Below are 19,074 nucleotides of genomic sequence, written 5' to 3' on the forward strand. Positions count from 1 at the left end.
TAATGTTTCCTAAGAAACATGCAGGTCGTCCACCTTCTTCTCTAAATTATTCATCCTCTCTAAGAATTGAGAGGGATGGAAGTCGGAGTCATTGGTATCATCAGATTCTTCTAGATCTGTAAAGATTTCATCCATATTGACATCTTCTTCAGGAACACCTTCCTGATCTCCTCGCTGCTCAGGCCTTAGTTCAAATTTCACCATGTTGAGATTAGCATTACCAAATGGGAGCTTAGACTCTAGTGCTTTAATTGCAGGGATTTGAACATTATAACGCAATGCAATGCAAGTCATGGGATATGTAAAAGGAATAGACCCATGATGAGGATGAAGACGATACTGAATGATCTGATAGGTGATCAAAGATGGAAAACAAATATGGATACCAGAAACGACTAAATAAAGGATACGCATCATATAGGGAGTAAGGTCTATCTTATTCCCACCAGGAGGATAAACATTCAAAGTGAAAATACGATGTAGGACATGATATTTTGGAAGAAGATTGAAGGTGGGGAGTGAGTTACGGTTACATCAGGGTGCATCAAAACTGCATAACTCCCTAGTGAGAGAATCTCTTTCCGTTGGGTACATATCTTCAAAGATTGGTGGAATAGAGATTTTGTCTTCCACCATATCAATATCTAAGATTGATCATATGATGGAGGGGTTAATAGTGATTGTGTCTTCCACAAACTGAATGGAAAATGTTAATTGTTCTGAAGACACGGTATGTATGGATGCATACATCCCTCTTGCAATAGACCGATAGGATGCACCACCCCACGCAAAAATCTTTTTCCATCCTACCATGGATAGAATTTCAACAAGGCCAAATTAGGTGATATGATTTGTATTAACGGTGCGCTCAATGATAATATTACGGGTATGAAAATTTTACACATTTTTTGGATCATTTTCTGGAAAACGGATAGAGCGCACAAGCCTTTTAGCAGATCGAGAGGAAGAACCGTTTGAGGGCCTTGCACAGTATGCTTAGAGCGAGCTGCCATGATAGAAAATGACTACATTTTGCAAAAGAAATACCAATAAATGAAAGAAAAATATCTAGATCAGATTTCTACGAAAAAACCAACAAAATAAAGCTCTAGATTCAAGAATGATGTTGGAATCTATAATGATGTAAACAAGGAACTTAAATCTAGAAGGAAACTCAAAACTATTCACTTACAAGAACACTAGAGTGATGGGTTGGCTGAAGGAACCACCGGCTGACCGAAGAAGATGAGAATGAAACTAGGGTTTTGAAAAAAAAAATCCCCAATAAATCCCAATTGCGTACGGTTTGGCTAGCTCGAGTACGTCCTCAGCTGGCCAAATCGGGCGGTCAACACAGGGTTGGCCGAAATTTTTTTTTATCATTTTAAAATAATGACATGAAAAAATATATATTATTCTATTAAAGCAAAGTTGTAAAATAATAAAAAATTGCAATATAGAATAATTATTTAAGAAACACTAAATAAACCAATATCATTTTTTAAATTTAAAAATCTAACACTATCAAGAGATTTTATCAGAATGTCTATAAGCTGTTTTTCAGTATTAATATATTCAAGTATAACAAACTTACTTTCAACCAATTCTCTGATATAGTGATATTCGATATATCAATGTGTTTAGTACGAGAATGTTGAGTATGATTTTTAGATATATTTATTGTACTGGTATTATTATTGCTTCTTAATCAATACCATAGTCCGCTAACATCCTTTTCATCCACATTAATTGTGTGCATGCATTTCCTTCCACAATTATTCAGCTTCAGCAGTGGATAATGATACTGAATTTTGCTTCTTGCTCATCCAAGAGACAAGACAATTTTTAGTGTAAAAACATCCACCACTTGTGGATTTTCTATCATCCACATTACCTGCCCAATCAACATCAGTATATCCAACAATTTGTAAGGACGTTTCATAGGGATACTATAAACCCAAATTAATAGTACTGGCAACATATCTATTTTTTTTTACTGCAGCCAAATGAGATTCCTTAGGGTTAGATTGAAAGAGATATCAGGCTTGCTAGCTGTTAAATATAAGAGACTACCAATCATACTACGGTAGAGATGAGGATCAATGTTTTTACCTGTGTCATCTTTAGATAATTTGAGTGTTGTATCCATAGGAATAGCAAAGTTCTTACCATTCTCAAACCTAAATTTCTTAACTAAGTTTATCACATACTTGGTTTAAGATATGAAAATTCCATCTTCAAGTTGTTTCACTTAAAGTCTAAGAAAATAGTTCAGTTCTCCCACCATGCTCATCTCAAATTCTGATTTCATAGACTTTACAAACTTGGAAGAAAGGTTAGCATTTGTTGATCCATAGATAATATCATCTACATATATTTGAACAATCAACAATTCTTCATTAATTCTTTTGATGAATAGAGTTTTATCAACACTACCCATTTTAAAATTTTGACTGAAGAAGAAATTTTGTTGATTTTTCATACCAGGCTCTAGGAACTTATTTTTACCAGGCTCTAGGAACTTATTTTAATCCATACAGGACCTTTTTAAGATGGTATACATTGTTAGGAAGTTTAGGATCTTCGAAACCTTTAAGTTATTTTACATAAACTTCTTCATTTAAATCACCATTTAAGAAGGCACTTTTAACATCTATTTGATAAATTTTAAAGTTTTTATGACATGCAATGGAGATAAATAGTCTGATGGATTCAAGATGAGCGACTGGAGCAAAAGTTTCATCATAGTCGATTCCTTCAATTTGGGTGTACCCTTGTACAACTAATCTTGCTTTGTTTCTTAAGATATTTCTAAATTCATCAGATTTATTTTTAAATATCCATTTAGTTCCAATCATATGTTTGTCAGATAGTCTAGGCACTAGATACCAAACATTATTCCTGACAAATTGATTTAGTTCATCTTGCATAGCTAAAACCCAATTTTCATCAACTAAGGCTTCATTTACATTTGATGGTTCTATCCGGGAAGTGAAGCATACATGATTACAAATGTTTTCAACTTGTCTTTTGGTTTGAACACTAGTGTGAGGTTTATTAAGAATTTGATTAGTCGAATGGTCTTTGACTAGTCTATTCTCAGTTGTATCCGGTTTTGATGAATGTGCTGATTGATTGAATATAATAACCTCATCATCATGTTTATTAGCTGAGTTGGAGTGATAGTTTGATTATCAATTAGGACATTTATGGTTTCTTGTATCACTCTGGTCCTTTTATTTAGGACACAATATGCTCTACTATTTAGAGCGTACCCTAGAAAAATACCTTCATCACTTTTTGCTTCAAAATTTTCCAGATGTTCCCTATCTCGTAAAATGAAGCATTTTCTTACGAAAGTATAAACTAATTTACTGATGGTTTTTTGTTAGACAAGAGTTCATAAGCCATTTTATTTCATCCTGCTCTTACATATACTCGATTAATAATATAACAAGCAGTGTTGATAGCTTCATCCCTTAAATGTTTTGCTAATTTTTTACTATTAAGCATAACAGTCCCCATTTCGTATAGAACTCTGTTTTTCCTTTCAGCTATACCATTTTATTGAAGAGTTTTATGAGTAGAAAATTCATGTAATATTCCATGGTCATCACAAAACTTCTCAAAATTGCTATTTTAAAATTCTGATCCATAATCGCTTCTTATCTTTTTGACAGGCAGTTCTTTTTCCATCTGGACGAGTTTAAATAACTTTTTGACTTCGTCAAAAGCATCTGAATTTTCTCTTAAGAAGGCTACACATGAGTTTTTACCTCCTTTACTCTCTGTTCGGGTTGGTCCAACAAGGTCTATATGGAGTAATTCGAGGGGTCTAGATGTGGTTAAGGAGTTTACCTTCTTGTGACTACTCCTGATTTGTTTGCCTATTTGACAGGCACCACATACTTTCTTTTTCAACTTGAGTAAGCCTCGAAGATGATCTCTCTTGCTAAGTTTGTCTAGATCTCTAAAGTTCATATGTCTAAGACGTTGATCCCATAATTTAGTTTCGCCTTTTTAGACCATATAGCAAGAGTGGCTTAAGGAACATGATTCATCAATGATATAACAATTTTCAGAGGTTCTTCGACCATTTAATATTATATGACCTTGATTATTAAGTATTTCACATCCACGATCAGAAAATTTAACACTATGATTATTATTACAGATTTGAGATATGCTTAGCAAATTGTGTTTTAAACCTTCAGCATATAAAACATCTTTAGAAATAGGAAGATTGGGAAGTTTTACATTACCTCTTTTGCTGATTTTACAGTTGCTGCCATCTCTAAATGTTACTGAGCCTCCATCAATTTGATTGATGTCTGAAAGTATTGCCTTATCACCTGTCATATGTCTAGAGCATCCACTATCCAAATACCATCTTGAATGGCTACTAGCTTTGACAAGACACTTATTTTTTGAAACCCATTTCAATATGGTTTTGGGTTTAGGAGGATCTCTAATGACATGATTAGTTTAAGAGCAATATTTTTTTTCTTATTCTCACTTACTCTCATAGTTTTAGAGTTAATTTTATAAGTAAGTCCATTATCTTATTTGCTAGAGATGGATTATAATTTTTTTCTTTGACAGTTGGACTAAGTTTTTGGATAAAAAGGTTTTTGATGAGATTTTTTCATTTTCTTTATTTCCTTAGCAGTTTCTTCTTCAAAGTTTAAAGATATACCTTTAACAAATATAGGAGCTATATCTTTAGATTTTTCTGAACAATTTTTGGTATACCTCAAGCCGAATTTGTTGTTACTTTGACAAGACGCAAATAGTAGCTTTTCAAGTCTCGGGTCACCTTGGGTATATATCCAAGTCTCTTTAGATTTTTTTTTAAGAAGTAATTTCTAATAATAAATTTTTATTTTCAGTTTTAAGATCTTTAATTTCAGAATTTTTTAAATTGAGTTCAAGTTTGGTTTTCTCAAAACAATTAGAAAAATATGATTTCTCCAAAACAAAATTTTCAAGTTCTAATTTTAAATCTGCAAATTTATCCTTTTGAATTTTTCATTTTGTTGCAATCTTACAACTTTCTTTATATAAAGCATCATAGGCTACTTGAAGATCTTCTTCATTTTTAACATCACTTCCCGGCATTTCATAATCAAAAGTTTCATCTTCATTTGAGGAAGCAAGTCTTGCTAAGGTCATAAACGCCTTTAGATCATTTTCAGTTTCTTGATATGATTCGTCAGTTTTTGAATCGGATTTAGATTCAGACGATTCATACCATGTGGTGATCATGCCTTTTCTTTTAGATTTATCCTTCTTAGGACATTTTGCAACTAGATGCCCATATTCTGAATAGTTGAAACATTGAGAGTCTTTAGATTTAGATTTCCAATTTCCTTTTCTTTTGTCAATCGATTTTTAAAAATCAGATCTATTTTTATTTTTAAAAATTCTATAAAACATTTTAGTAAGCATATCCATATTATCCTCATTCTCTTTATTATCTGAGTCTTGTTATTTGGATTTTGAGGATTTTAGGGCTATGGATATACTTTTGGGAGCTTTGAAATTCAGCTCATAGGTTTGTAGAGATCCTACTAATTCCTCTACCTTCATTGTATCAGTGTCCCTCAATTCTTGTATAGTTGTGACTTTAGAATTGAACTTGTCAAGAAGCGATCGTAGGATTTTTGTACACACCTTGCTTTCAGGGAGTTTTTCTCCAAGACCCCACATAGAATTAACAATGTCATTTAATTTAATGAAGAAATATATGAATGATTCATTTTCTTCTATATGGACTTCTTTAAACCTTGTTGTAAGGATTTGAATCTTAGATTTCTTGACAATGTTAGTTCCTTCGTGTGTCATTTCAACTATATCTCAAGCTTGTTTTGTTGTATTACACAAGATGATTCTTTTGAACTCGTCTGGTGATAAAGCACAAGTAATAGCATTAAGTACTTTTGCATTAACACTACTTTCGCTTTTCTGACATGGAGTCCATAGATTATAAACTTGTACTTTATTGGACTTGATTCCATTTTCACCCACTACTTCCAACACTGAAGGGACTCATTGGGTCATTATGGCTTGCCACACATTTCATTAATAGATTTGAGGAAAATCCTCATTCTATCCTTTTAATAGGAATAGTTCGATCCATCAAAGGGCGGTGGCCTGGAAATGGATAGACTATCGAAATTTGACATTACAATAGCTCTGGATTTAGCTCTAGGAAGTTAATCCCCAAAAGAGTAACCTTGCTTTGATACCACTTGAAAGGACGAGCTATAGATGTCCTAGAGGAGGGTGAATAGGACAATGCCAAATATTTTGATATAATGCAGAATAATAAATCAATGGAATACAATTTTGCAAAGTATTGAATTCTTGATATCAAATAGTTCGTAGGACAACCTTACACCTAAAAGATTAAAGTTGGAGAACCTTATGTCACAACGTCTTTAAAATCAAAATATCAAACTAATGCAAAGAATAAGCAAATCACAATAATAGCATAAATAATAATATCCAATCACCACAATACACAAAAGAGTTATAGTGGTTCGGTGCCTCAATGCAACCTACTCCACTCCTAAAATTACTACCCTCACAATTTTGGCTTTCACTATTTTAAGGTTTTCCAAGTTCACCTTAATAACCTTATACAATTATTGTAATTTTCATGGGCTATCACAATCAAACCCACTTTGTGATTTTATGGGATCACCACAAACAAACCTGTTGAGATTTTCAGACTACCTCAGAAAAAACCCAAACTGAAATAATTTAAAAGACAATACTTATCTTCAATTTGGTGAGTCGAAGTCGTAGCTATAACATGAATGCAACGATCTTCTTCTTGGGATATTGATGAAGTCGTTGTATGAGTTCAACCCAAAAAGATATAAAGGGATCTAATAGATTTTCAATGAAATAAATGAAACACTATAGCTGTAGATTCGATTCTCCCTTTTCTCGAAGTAGAGTAAGGATTACTCTATCAAAACCGTGTATTCAAACCTTGAAAAGGAGAATGGAATAAGTTAATAATAATAAGAATTATATTACAAATAACTTAAGGAGGCTTAAAGAATTTCTCTTTGCAACACAATATGAAACTATGATTTTTCGTGGTTTTTAAAGTAAGAGAAAGCTTCTATTTATAGCTAAGGATCTGAGTAGTTCGGTTGGCCTGAGATTCGGTTCAGCTGGCCGAACTTTAAAGATTTCGTTCCAATCGAAACTCGAATATCGCGGGATAAAATCTTTTAAAACTTCGGCTAGCCTAAGCCCAAGTTCGGCTTGCCGAACACCAGATCAGATGGCCAAGCAGGAAGTTCAGTGGCCTAACTGGTCCAAAATCTAATTTTGTTCCATTGTTGGAAACTTGACTGAAACAACCTTGGGCTGGCCGAACCCACGGCAAAAAAAGATCTTTTCAGATCTGTCTTTTTAACTGAATATTGTAGGGTTGGCGTAAATGGTTAAGATGGCCGAACCGGATTTCAGGTTGGCCTAACTTGAGTGTATTTAACATAAAATATGATTCTAAATATGCATGAGTGAAATACACTTAGCCTATAGTCAAACTAGGTTTATACCACCTATAAGTTGATTCATACAAAGTGTTTTAAACCTCAAATCATGAATAGTCTTACTTTGAGATGTTGAGCCTTCTTTCCAAATATTTAATCGAGTTAATTGCTTATCTTTAGTTCGATCTTGTGATCGTAACTGGACTACAAAATTTGACAGACTAAAATGTTCTTTAAGTATAAGCACTTACATTTTCTTTAAGAGTTTTGGTTTCAATCATATCTTTGGATGACTAATCTCTTAGTTAGAGCTAAAGGGTGAAGCTTGTAGTTTGTTTAGATAATTATTTTACTTTAATTCATGTTTATATTGAACTTTTATTGATTTATAATTTGAATGAAGGAATATTTTTAATTTTCTATGATTTATTGTGACTTCAATTACAATAGATGCTTGGAAAGCTTTTGATATCTTCTTATCGTGTTTTATAATTGTAAGATCTGTAAAATTTGTGACTACCTTGTCTGCTAGGTATGGTGGATGGTTGAATTTCGTATGATCATCACAATGCTGCTTCCGTATGACCTCACTATCCGCCTACCAATATCGGCTCGGCCCGTCGATAGCAGACCCATTTATGATCTGGTCAGACTCAGCATAGTATCGCCCCCTACCCTAAGGCGGATAAGGCCACACTCCCTTCCAACCGACCACAACACAGTGGGAGATGTGGCCTACTGGTATATGGCCCTCGTGTGCTCATATATCCACTCGGTCTAGACATTGGAGTCATCCTCTAGTACTATCGGGTTTGGAGATTTTCACTTAGGGACATCTATGGCACCCCAATGCTAGTAACAATATTTTCAGTATCCAATTCTATCATCCACGATATGCTTATGGAGGCTATGGCCCTGATGTCACTAGGGCGTACAGAAATCATATCACGTAAATGTAAGATGCATCAATCATACTATCCAGTCATGTAGCAATCTTACGCGTACCGCGCGCTCATGTGGGTAACTCCTCCAATCAAGGAGTCCTATAATAATCCGCCCAATGGCATGTGCTATGATCAATCACTCCTCATATCAAACATACATATGATGCGCATGGGCATGGATCGTGAAGCTATACTAAGCATGTTATATGATGATGTACTCTCCTCATATCAAGGATGGGCCTAGACGACCTACTCATATCAAGAATGGGCCTAACGATCATGGGGGCCCAACAATTTGGGTTAGCCCACTAAGGGAAGGTAAGAATGGGCTTAAAATGGGCCCTAGGGAGAGTTATAATGTGGACATTTAACCATCATTGCCCATTAATGTGGACATTTAACCAATATTGCTCCTAAGGAGTGGCCCACATAGAGCTTAACATATAGTGGGCCCATGGCCTCACACAAGGGCCTCATATACTACATAATGGGCCTCACACAAAGGGCCTAATATACATCATGATGGACCTCACTCATGGGCCACATATGCATCACATTGGGCTCACTCATGGGCGTCATATACATCATAATGGGCCTTATCACATGGGCCATATATACCTTACATCAGGTCTCATCATATGGGACTCATACATCACATCGGGCCTCATTATAAGGGCTTTATATACTACACATCGAGCCTCATTATAAGGGCCTTATATACTACACATCGGGCCTCATATACATCAGATTGGGCCCCACATATGGGCCTCATACACATCAGATTGAGCCTCACATATGGGCCTTATACACATCAGATTGGGCCTCACATATGAGCCTCATATACATCAAGTGGGACCCACCGTTCCAGCTGGACTATCTACACCATTCATCTATTTTTAGAGATCATTTTAGAGCGTTACCCAAAAATGAATCATATCGAAAGATCATCTGGACCATTCCACAAATAGCAGTGGAGATGATGATTTTCACTGTTAACAATTCATAGGCCCACCAAAACGTTTATTTTCCAATCTGTTCATAAAGTCACAAAGACTTGAATTAAGAGGAAAACAAATTCCATATTGATCAAAACTTCTGGAACCACAAACGGGTTTCAATGGTAGGCATTCAATCCTCTGCTGGTTTTTGCAGTGTGGTCCATCTGATAGATAGATCTGTCTTATTTTTCTTCTCAACCCTTAACATGAGCTCATGTAGTGGATGGGTGGCTTGGATCTAACACATAACTTATGATCAAGCCCACACTTGCTGAAGTCACAACAATAGTTATATAGCTAGTGTGACCTAGCAGATGGACAGTTTGGATGTAACACATACATCATGCAGGACCCATAGATCTCCTGATGCCAATACAATAGGTATATAGGTGGGGTCCACATATACGAACGGCGTGAATAAAGCACACGCATCATGTGGTGTCCATGCAGATGGACGGTGTGGATGAAACCCACAAAACTTGCTGACATCAATACCACAGCTATATAGTTGTGTAACGTACACCAGCCAATCCTCTTCCCACATAGGTGGGTCCCATGTAGGGCCCACTAGATAGCATTATATATATATATATATATATATATATATATATATATATATATATATATATATATATATATTGAAAACATCCAGCATCCAGGCCTGCTGGACAATCTGGACAACAGGCCGTCCAACAGCTCCTGGACCTGCTGGATCTTGCCAGCTAGTCGGATGCTGCAGGTAAAGCCCGTACATCACAGTGGGGTCCACGTGGGTGGCCCACACAGTTTTGGATAAGCTGATATTTATGTCTTTCCTTCATCCAGGCCTGTCCTAACAGACAGGCAACAAGGTGGATCCCGCAAGTGGATGGTCTGGATCATCATACATGCATCATTAGGTGGGCTACACATAAAAAAAGAGCAAGAGAGAGAGAGAGAGATAAAGACGTGTGTGTGAGGGAGGAGCACCATCACTATGAGCTCCCCTCCATGCATTACAACACATACATTAAATGGGTCCTAAATAGGATCCGTACCATCAATCGGTAGGCCCCACTTGTTTCACCACAAAAATTGAAATCTAATCCTATAAAACACCCACCGATTGTTCTCTTCTTTAGCTCATTGGAATCATTGGCTGCTAAGCTCTCCCTTTGATGGAGGATGATGAAGATTGAAGGGTTGGATGGTGAGATGAGGGGGGTAGGAAGTGGGCCTTGATCTTTTCTCTCCTTAGGATTTTCTCTCTTGGAAGCTTGGAAAATGGTGGAGAGAATAAGAGAGGAGAGGGTGTTGTAAGAAGGATGGGATGAGAGGGATGGATGAAGAATGACATGGAGGGTATGGGCTTGGTTGAATTTTGGATGAGAGAGGGATGGGTGGAGAGAAAGAGAGAGTTAACTTTGAGGATGGCTTGTGTAAGAGAGGGATGAGTTTTGTACTTGACTTGTGATTGATTGATTGATGTGATGGATGGTAGAGATTCTCTTGGGATTGCAACGCTCGGCGTTTTCCTCGAAATAAATGTGGGCCCACAACTCCTGGCCTGGGTATTGCATCGACGCACGAGATGCGGCGTTAGATCCAAGGTGATAGCAAGGTCGCTAAGGTACAAGTTTTGGGTTGAGTTGACTCAGATCTACGGGATGCGACTTAGGATCGCGTGCAAAAGCCAGTTACAGGTCGTGGGTCGCCGAAAATCAATGAGGAGGATCGCGGGAGTCTAAGAAACTGTATGGAATAGGATACGGGCCTTACAATTACCATGGACTCCCTGAGGTCATGATGCCATTTGGGTCATCATTGATCGACTGGAGAAGTCAGCGCATTTCCTACCTATACGTGACCGACTTGCTCAATTATTTGTTAGTGAGATTGTCAAGCTGCATGGAGTACCGGAATCAATAGTATCCAACCGTGACTTGAGGTTCACGTCACAATTCTGGAAGAGCTTTCAATGAGCCTAGGGTGTGATCTAAAGTACAGCACTGCTTACCACCCCCAGACAGATGGGCAGACTGAGAGAGTCAATTAGATTCTAGTGGGTATGCTTAAAGCATGTGTACTGGATTTCCACGGTAGCTGGGATAATCATTTGTCGTTGGCAGAATTTGCATATATATAATAGTTATCAGGGGACCATCGACATGGCTTCGTATGAGGCCTTATACATCCAACCTTGCAGGTCACCCAGTTGTTGGACAAAAGTAGAAGAGCGGAGTTTGCTCGGGCTTAAAATCGTTCAGCAAGCCTCAGAAAAGATAGAGTTTATCAGAAAGAGTATGCGCACCACTCAAAGCTGACAAAAGAGTTATGCTGATCAGTGGTGTAGGGAATTAGAATTTACTACCAGAGATTTTTTCTGCCTCAAGGTCTCGCCCATGAAGGGTGTGTTTCGAGTTGGCAAGCAAGGGAAGCTCGCCCCGTGATATATAGATTCCTTCGAGATAATAGAATGGATTGGCCAAGTGGCATATCGACTAGCCTTACCTCCCTAGCTGTCAGGTATTGTAATTCACCTATCTATGTTGAGGAGGTGTGAACCGGAGACAAAGAACATTATCAACTGGCAACAGATCGAAATCCATGAGGACGTGTCATACATAGAACATCTGGTTCGTATCTTGGATCGGAAGGAGCAGGTCCTTTGGTCAAAGACGATTCCATTGATGAAAGTTCAATAGGGACACCATAACGAAGTAGAGACCTTGTGGGAACGTGAGGAGGACATTTGTAAGAAATATCCCCACTCATTTTAATGAACTTTATAAGCACTATAAAAACATCACCGATGTGTGATATCCTTCTTGCAATAAAAATGGTTTTCAATCATTTCACTTTTTCAATCATAAAGCCCTCATTTTCCAATATGGCATAAATTTCGAGGATGAAATTTTTATAAGGAGGGTGGATTTGCAATACCCGAATCAGCCTATAAGTATGACTGATTGGTTGGTAGATGAGACTCACCTTCCGAAATAAAACCCGATAATACCCGCATGTACAATTCAAATACTTGAGAGAACCCTAATAGTATGTAGGAGGTACACCCCTTGTAATGCGACTGTAAATAATCCAAACCGATATCATGATGACCACCCCAATGAGATGAATCTAATGATAACTTCCGCTCATTGGCACGTGACGCCGAACGCATGCTATGGCGTGAAGAACCAACACTTTTTATGTGAAAATATCCATGAAATTATATATGAATGACACCATCATGAGGTAATGATGAGCTCATATTTGAAACTATTCCATTAAGATTAGTTTAAACTAAATATAGATTTAAGTGTAAGCTAACCTACTCCATGCCTCATAAAAGTCAATTTAATGAGGTAAGTAACTTTATTAGCTAAAAGTCAAGGCTCTTCCTTAAATCAAGGAGAGCCATGACACTTAACATATTTTGATTAAATAAATATTGCTATAATGCTACATGGAACCTACTTAGGGAGGATAAAACTAGCTTAATAAGTCATTAATAAGGTGAGGACCCTAAAAGTCAAAAGTTTTTCATATTTCAAGGAGATCATACCACCTCACCAAGTTTTTGAATTCCTTAACCCTAGCTAGAAGGTCATTAAGACCCTCTAATAAAGCCCTAACAAGATATATGTGGTTAACAATTGAATTAATAAAGCATATGTGAAGAATGTCAACAACACAATCCCTTAAATTAAGGAGATGTGTCCACATGGATAGGATATTTCTATAGAAAAGGTATTGAGGCCATTTATAATAAGCTAAAAAGTCCCTAATTAGGGGATTATCATGGGACAATCTTCCATGAATCAAGGAGGGCCATACACCTCATAGATTATAAGATAAAGCAAAATGATTAAGCTCTTGTCTATAGGGAGGCATGGTTGAAACTTTGGGCACTTAGTGCCCAAAATTCCCACATCCCTTAGTTATTTCCAGCCCTCTTTAAGTCTTTAAACCACCCTCCAAAAAACCCCAATTAAACCCTCATGGCTAAGTTAAAACATCCCTTACAATCAAGGCCATCCAACCATTCTAGGAAGATCATCCTTTTATCAAGGTGAGTGCTCTCCCCTTCATCTCATTTGCTATCTGCATTTTATATTAATTTCATTCTCTTAATGATATAAGTGTGGGACCCATTGATGAAGGCCTCACTTAATGTTTATATGCCATCCTAATAGCTCAATGATTTGGATGATCTAGAAAACACTACAATCACCCTCAATTCAAGGCCTGGGTGGGATCCACTAATCATGGGCTCCACCATGATGATTATTAGCTATCCATCATGATCATAAGGTCACAAGCACTTGGATGGAGGGAGCACATAAATATTAGATTGATCCAAGACTTGTGGGCCTTTTAAGATGTCATTGAGAGATATAAGACATCGAATGGATGGACTCGCTGAGATGGTCGGTCACTCATACATACACACTACACACACACGTTCACTTACCTAAATAAATAAATAAGGGGGCTAGACACTATTGTTGCCAGTGTCCAAATGACATTGTAGCAAGCAGCGTCCCTGCTGATTTTGAAAGGTAGGATGTGTGGGACCCACAACACGCCCCACCATGATGTATGTATCTAATATACACTGTCCATTAGATTTTTCATATCATTGTAGGCCTTGGGCCGAAAAATGAAGTTGATCCAGATCTAGGGTGTATTAGTGCACTCATCTTGTACACTTGTTTATCAATCACGTGAATCATTGTGTCAAGTAAGACCGATGAGCCCTTGGAAAATGAAGATCGAAGACACAATTGGAGCAGAAGAATCAAGTAATATTCAAAGGGTAGAAAGGTGCTCTTATCCTCAAAACAAACTATGCCCCTTAGATGATCTTGACCCAAATTAGAAATCATCAACTAGATCATCCCTTTAAGCCATAAAAAGTCTAAAAATCCTATATCCTTTGATTTGGCTTTAGTAGGTTCAAAGTTGTTGAAAGAATTGCAGGACATGAACTTAAACTAAAAAATCTATCTCAAACTTCGGTTGGAGTAGGTGTCATCGAATGGCATCTTCGGTCCCATCGAAGAAACCTTCGGTGCCACCAAAAGTGACCAAAACAATCGAGTAACATTGGGTGTTAATTCAGTCCCACTGACTTTAACCGAAGACAACCATTGCTGCCACCAAAAGTGATCAAAATCTTCCGACAACTTTAGGACTTAATTCGGTACCACCAAGAAATAATTTGGTGCGACTGAAGGATCCCTCTGTAGGACCGAAATATAGCCATTATAGATCAGTTGAGACTTTTTCTCTATAAAAGGAGCATCTTGAACTTCATGAAAATTATGGATTAAGGCATCCTAGAGTCCCTAGTGCATCTCAAGCTTACCTTAGCCATCTTAGACTCTACCCATATGAGATTCATATTCTTTTCATTGTAAATCATCATCTCAATGAGCATTCAAAGCTCTTATTAATGAAGAACATGATCTCAAGCCTTTACTAGAGTATTGAGACCAAACCTATTGGTATATTCTTAGTCTCTTTCATACTCTAGTGCATCCATCAGTTGAATCCCCTAGGAAATCCACTTCCCATCAAGTTATAGGAGATTCGACCCACTTCCATTAACTTGCTTACCCAAAAAGGAACATCATATGTAAGGAAATCGATTGTGAAGCTGAAACATCAGATCAACCACAACATCATGATCGGGGGAGCTCATCAACTTACAAGTAAGTATTAGAGTCTAAAGAGTCTGAAACCTCTTCCTTGTATATGATCTAGTTTCAGAGTTTGTCCATAAACTCACTAAGACCTTTATAAGCCTCCGGTGGGAGAATACGCCGAGTCATTATGTATGACTGGTTAGCCTTGTGTAGGCATTTAAGGTTTCCTTGCATAGGCTCCTTATTATGTCCTTGCGTAGGACTGGTTAGCCTTGTGTAGGTGTTTAAGGCTGCCTTGCATAGGTTCCTTATTATGTCCTTGTGTAGGACTTATTGCCTTGTGTAGGCATTTAAGGTTGCCTTGTGTAGGCTCCTTGCTTAACCTTGTGTAGGTTGTGAAGGTTGAGGGTTAACCTAATTTAAAACCATTTAATAGTGAAATCCAGTACGCTCTAGGAGAGAGTGCGTCCACTGGGAGTGGAGTAGGCACATAGCCGAACCACTATACATGCTTGTATTCGGAATTGTCATTTGCGCATCTGTTTAACTATGCTTATGTGTTTAAATGCTTAATTATATATGCATGATTAGATGAATGCCTAGGATTGATAGGCAACATATTCTATACACACATGTTCACTATGTTATAGGCTAGTTACTTAATTTGCATATCTTAAGTACCTTATGTGATTGGACCTTCTATTGGTTTGACAGCCTTTAAAGTTATATTGCTTTGCTTAGTTTAATTGCAAATTAGTTTAAGTTAGGCAATTAGGATTTTAAATTGGCATAATAATTGAAAAGTCCTATTCACACCCCTCTAGGACACTTGAACTAATTCCATACTTCTATTATAACAGTCCAAATCGCAATTTCAGGGTGGGCCACACCATAGAAAATAGTGGCAATAGTGATATTTTGTATTAAAACCTATTAGGGCCCACCGTGATGTTTTTATACACCTAAACATGTTGAATATAGGGCTCATTGGGCCCACCATGACTTGGAGAGCCCAATAGATGGAGTAGATCGTCCTCATGTGGGCCTCACCTATGAAAAACAAAAAAAAAATGCTGGATGCTCTTGCTGTTAGCGTCCAAAGGACACTGCAGCAAGTAGTGTCCTTGCTACTTTTGAAAGCTAGGATGTGTGGGACCCACTATAGGCCCCACCATGATGTATGTATCTGATCCACACTGTACATTTGATTTTTCAGTTCATTTTAGGCCTTGGGCCGAAAAATGAAGCCAATTCAAATCTCTGGCGGGCCACATCATAGAAAACATTAGTAATGATGGCATTTACTATTGAAACCTTTTAAGGCCTACTGTGACATTTCTATGCACCTAAACCTATTAAATATTGGGCTCATTGGGTCCACCATGACTTGGAGAACCTGATAGACGAAGTGGATTGTCCTCATGTGGGCCTCACTTATGAAAACAACAAGAATAAAAAATTATTAAATAAATATTAATAAAGTAATACATCTATGGTGGGCCTCAATTACGACCTCTCAATAATTATATATTCTCCTTATTAAAGCCCAAATCAAAAACCATATAAGTCCACCATGAGTACTTAGGTGTGTATTAAACTTAAGGTCACCCTACATTACTGGAATTTGAGGCCCAATATCATGAATACCTTGAATAGTCACACTAGGGACCTAAACTGCCCAATACCGCGTAGAGATCAAATCATGAAGTATGCAATTAGATTGTTAGTAGGGCATTCATATATAAGAACAAAGGTTGGTTGATAGAATGGAGTAATAACTAAAATCATGATCAAGTACCCTAGTTTAGGAATTACAAGGACTACAATTTGATTAGTCATAATCAAGCAAGAAGGGAAAAATACTTCTTAGTTAAAAGTACCAAGCTACAAGGCCACAAGTTAATAGTACCATGTAGGGATTGCCTACCCAGGTACACAACTCTTTAGTAATCTTGTACCCTACATAGCGGCATACCTTGAGTTCTAGTTATCCTTGAGTCGCTTATCATGTAGCATCACCATTCATTCTATGGCATGATATATGATGAGAATTAGTATCAAAATTCTTTACAACACCACAGATTGACCTTATTACGTAATCCACTGTCGAATTGTGATAAGGACGATGATATTAAATCATGGGACACCGAAAATATAAAAATAGTAGGGGATGATGTGCCCCTTGGGTTGAGAGACCCTAAATACCTAAGGATGCCTCACCGTTGGGCCAGGTGGACACATGGGCCATGGATTTGACTCCTACTGATGAGGTCAGGTTAAGAAGAGGTATGTCCGACCTGCCTTAGGGCTGAGGTGGTAAATGGGGACCGGTTTGACCCACCGGCGAGGAGAAGCATGAATGAGGTCCGCTACTAGTGTACACAATGGAGGTTGTAACCCCACTGGTGGGTAGTAGGGTCGATTGCTAGTGTCTGGTGTATGAGCATGACCCTGGTGGATCCTAAGTTTCAACAATATATTGATCATAATTAAGATGATGATGTTCAACAGTAGTGTGGTCTAGTCCATGGTGAGATGACTATTGGCAGAGGTTTCTACAACTAGCATACAATATTTTGTGCATCTCATACATAATCACCCTCCATCAGTCATTAAGACATCGCTTTATATAAGTTATCTCTTTTGGCAGCTCTTTCATTATGTCTTTCATGTTAATTTATCTTGCATACTCATCGTGAGGACTATGCACTTGTTAAGTTATAAAACTTATTTGTCTTTTAACCACTCAAGTAAACAATCTAAACAAGAAAAACAAGTAGCAAGCACGAGTTAGGTGTCACGTCGGCGGATGGATTCGACTTTTGGACTTTTGAATTGTATATGATGTATGTATGTATTGCGTAGAGAAATGATGTATTTTTAGAATTTGTAGTACCTAGTTTACTTGTATACAGATATTACCTATTTTGTCTCTAATGTTCCTCTTTTATGAAGAATGGATGGTGATATCTATCCCTTACATTACCTTGCCGGACGTCGAGCTTGGGACTTAGTGTGTGGGCATTGGGTACCAATCTCAGGGTTCGGCTTGTCGTGCACCAAATTTGGTGGATATAGCGGTCATACAAGACTATCGAGTCTGGGGTGTGACACATAGTGCAAGGAACATCCTAACTCAGTTTTTAAGTTTTTTCCGCATAATAATAATGGACTTTAAAAGTTTTAGTCTTTATATTCCTCATCATACACAACAACCAATAGGGATCCTAAATTTTTGAGTCTCTATGTTCATTATTCTACACATCAATAAAATAAAGAATTTCTAAATGTTGTGTTTCTAATTCCAAGGGGGGGTCTACTAATTATGAAGTTAAGTGGGGTACATAACCTATAGATCACTCTATATTTTAGAAAACGCCTCTCTCTGACACCATTCTATCACACTCCGAAATTCGGATACAGTGTATGTACCCTTAGACCCAATTACGGACTATGAATCGTACACAATGTGTACTTAAACAAAGTAATCATATTGTTTTCCCAAAGGCACACCATTAATGTACTTTAAGTCCACAAGCTCAACCACTCATCAAGACATTACACATTCAATCATCCTAACCATTCGCATACATCAACCAATAAAAAATAATTCGAAATCATTCAGTGCATATGTTCGTATCTTCATATAGTACTACTCACTACATTACTGCCCACCCATTTAGGGCTTTATTAATCTACTAAATAAACAAATAAATTAAAATGTTCAAAATTCTAAGTTATAATCAACTCTGAAACATGATTAAAGAAAATAACATAATTCCATCCCGATATGCTATTGATTTAGCACATTTAGCTTGTCTTCTTCACAATAGGGCTACTGCCCTTGTGGATCATCCATGGTTTAGTCTCACATCCTAAGAATTTAGTAGTTGTTCCATCTTCCACAAAAAATTTGTACAATTTTTCCATCAATATAATGTTAGTTGGTCAGGCCCAATGAGTGAACACATTATCGTTCATGCACGTCATA

This window comes from Magnolia sinica, chromosome 5 (assembly GCF_029962835.1).
Source record: "Magnolia sinica isolate HGM2019 chromosome 5, MsV1, whole genome shotgun sequence".
Taxonomy (NCBI): domain Eukaryota; kingdom Viridiplantae; phylum Streptophyta; class Magnoliopsida; order Magnoliales; family Magnoliaceae; genus Magnolia; species Magnolia sinica.